The sequence below is a fragment of the Etheostoma spectabile genome, chromosome 19 (genome assembly GCF_008692095.1).
Source record: "Etheostoma spectabile isolate EspeVRDwgs_2016 chromosome 19, UIUC_Espe_1.0, whole genome shotgun sequence".
NCBI classification, from domain to species: domain Eukaryota; kingdom Metazoa; phylum Chordata; class Actinopteri; order Perciformes; family Percidae; genus Etheostoma; species Etheostoma spectabile.
In genome coordinates, this window is record NC_045751.1 from 2,964,721 (window position 1) to 2,967,877 (window position 3,157).

General features: G+C 36.9%; 1 protein-coding gene and 1 long non-coding RNA gene across 3 annotated transcripts in view; one reads left to right on the forward strand and one right to left on the reverse strand.

Moving 5' to 3' along the window:
* Positions 1 to 3,157, forward strand: part of LOC116707246 (phospholipid-transporting ATPase ABCA1) — a 198,336-nt gene that overhangs the window by 10,778 nt on the left and 184,401 nt on the right. The window lies entirely within an intron of this gene.
* Positions 1 to 3,157, reverse strand: part of LOC116707247 (uncharacterized) — an 18,499-nt gene that overhangs the window by 263 nt on the left and 15,079 nt on the right. The window lies entirely within an intron of this gene.

Here is a 3,157-nt window from a genome sequence, read left to right on the forward strand (position 1 = left end):
TTTTTCTTTCTTTAGAGTAATTAATGGTTTAATGTTTAACCTTTAAATGAGTTGCACTTTGTGGTCACATTAACTTTCTACATATCACTAGAGAACATAAAGGTTTCAACAGTATATAATTGCTTCATTGGCCTGTGACTTTCCATGTTTGAGAATTATTAGAAGTATGAAGAAAAAAAAAAAGAAAGAAAAAAAATGTTTTGCAACACAAGATGCCAATATTTATTTTTTGGAAATTCTCTTTATACTGAGTCAAGGCAAGGTTGGAACAAACTATGTAATCCTCCTATTGGGGCTTACAATCCTCATCTATCAAGCACGCTATAAAATACAATTTTAGCAAAGGTGTAAAACTGAAATAGAACAAATATTACGGAAACAAAATGTCTAATAAAGTATTTTAAATTAAAAAAAGTTTAAATAACATAATAAAAAAAACAACTACTAAATAAAGTAACAAACTTGCAGGAACCAGAATATTGGGGTGTGCCTTCAATATACTTTCACAACAGGGTAAAATAAAAAGACCACAAGTTATTTCAAACAAATGATTGATTTAATATTTAATGTGTAATAGGACAGTCAACAACAGAAGATATCCTCATCTTGTGTTATCTTTAATTAAACAGTCTCTCAGGCCCCATATTCTGATTCTAAGGGACACTCTTCTTCAGCCTTATTTGGATTCATGTCCCAGTGTCCTGAGCTGATGCGGAGAGGATAGGGAGGCCACAATGAGGAAAGGTTCCCACTGTAATAAACTTGTGACAACGTTGATATTACCACTTACACCCTTAATGCGCCCTGGCTGTATAAAGTCTTGCATATGATGGGAGAGTGCTGTGGTCTATATATGGCACAATTGAATAATTTATTCAGCTATTGAATATGTAGGAACCCAACTTTGAGATATGTGGCCTATATGCTGAATGTTTAATTTATGTAGACAATGTGCACATGAATTATTTTATCCTTACCCTTGCCTCTGTTTATCATTTTAAAAGACCTGCACCACCCAGTCCCCATGATTGTCATGTTCTGGTATTTATAAACCAATTTAACTACAAATAACATATCCTTTATAGTATTGCTGAGCATTTCTCCTGGCATCTCATAGTGGTCTAAATTAGTGAATGTGTTTCACTTACCTTTAGGGCAACCATTGATTTCCTTTCATTTTTGTAGCCCATGAAAATCAACTTGCTTGACTTGAAACTTGCTTGAGTTGTGTTATACATCACAGTGATGAAAACCATGCCTGTTTTTATTGTTATTAAACTTGCGTTATGGTTTATCAGTAATGAAGTGGTGCTTTTTTTTGCAAATGAATCTGCACTGAACTGCACTAATCTGTAACAGGGATGGAACTTTGACGAAAACAAGAGCGGAGGATGTTCACTGTGATCGAACAAACTCAAGCGTGTGTACGGTTTCCAAATTGATTTTCATTTAATGAATGGAAACGTTTGTTTCCAGTAAAGCAGTTGATACTCAGTCAATCTGAATTAAATGGTAGTTTAGTTTGAAGTAATCAAAGACAAATTACACAAATAGGCTATTACTCATACAAAACAAAATATAAATACCTGTGTACCTGCTATTCATCAACAGTTCTAAAGGATATACTGTATACCAAACTGTAAATCATATCCATCCATCCTCTTTGAAAATAAATGCATTTATAGATACTCAGTGGCAAAACCAAATGTGTGTAAGTCCGATAAGGGCATTTTTTACAAGACAAAGGGCAGCAAACACAATCAGTTTATCTAAAATCTGTGGAACCTTTCTTTTGTATCAAAATGTCATGAGACTGGGAGTCAATAACTCACATTTAATGACTGAGCGAGAAGTTGTGGTTTCCTTTAATGAAGCAAGAAAACAGTTTATCTAGCTAGATTGACCTTAGGCAATTACTTTAAGCGCATTCCTTAATCAATAAAAGTGTGTGTGTGTGTGTGTGATGCACAGCAATGGGTTTACAAGCTTTTTTTTAGTGTATGTACACTCTACAGAGTTTGTGTTTGATGTGTTGCTTTGGTGCAATATTTGACCTTCATGTTTTTATATCTCAATACTGGTAGGCTTGGGCGGTATACATTTTGTAATCTCTTCCTGACATTTCACTGGGGTATAAGGTGTGTGACGGTATTGTGTAAAAGAACAATGTAAAAGCTGAGCTGCAGGTGAAAGTAGTCATTGTAGGATGTATGAAATTATCTAGCCTACAATGCTGTGGGTTCAGATGTGTGGGTTAAAAGACACACTCGAGTGAATGACGTCGCATTCCCCACTAAGGTTTCCTCTGTCCTTGCATCTCATCCTCTCATCTCTTTCTCGCGTCTTACGAGGGCAGAGCTAAAGGACCTGACACTCCAAGCCGACAGCCAGGAACCAGTGGCGACAAAGGCCAACTGTTGCATTGCCTCACATTGGCCCTCGTTGCCTTTGTCTTGGAAAAAAAATTAGCACTAGAACACACCGCGGAGACAACAGCTGAGGGCCAACTGCCACGTTCGTTCTGCTCCTGCACGAGAGGAAATAACTCTTCATACCAGCAGGTGGCAGTTATCTATTTGTCATTCAACAAGGAAAACCGGATAACGTTGCTATGATACCAACAACCAAGGGGGTAAGCCTCTCCTCTCTAAGCGAAGCTCCTTATGGTTCCATTTTGATGCTACCAAGAAATCACACGCCGTTAGCATCCCATTGACAGCCATTCATTTTGGTGTTACTTTGACAGCGAATAACTTTATATTTGAAGTGTTTAAAGACTCTATTTGTTCATTGTTTATTTCTAACAAAACACACAAATGTATAAAATGCTTCATTACGTTATAGCTCACGTTATGGCTCCGTAGCAGACGATTTTGTAAAAAAAAAAGCACAGTAGAGGAATCACCGTATAGGACAGGGTAAGCTCGCAGACAGTTTGGTGTTACATTAGCTGATTAGGTTTAATTACTAATGTTAATTAGCATTTTAGTTAGTAATAATTCATCTCCTAACATATACCTACACTGTCCATCTCTGCAAGATTGGGAAGGATTGAAATTTTTCTTGGCACAGCAACCAAAAGACTTACAACTTTCAGACAGGTTGCTCACGTCACAACTACATCGTCAAGCTCAGTTGGAGGCTGCGCAGTAACGCT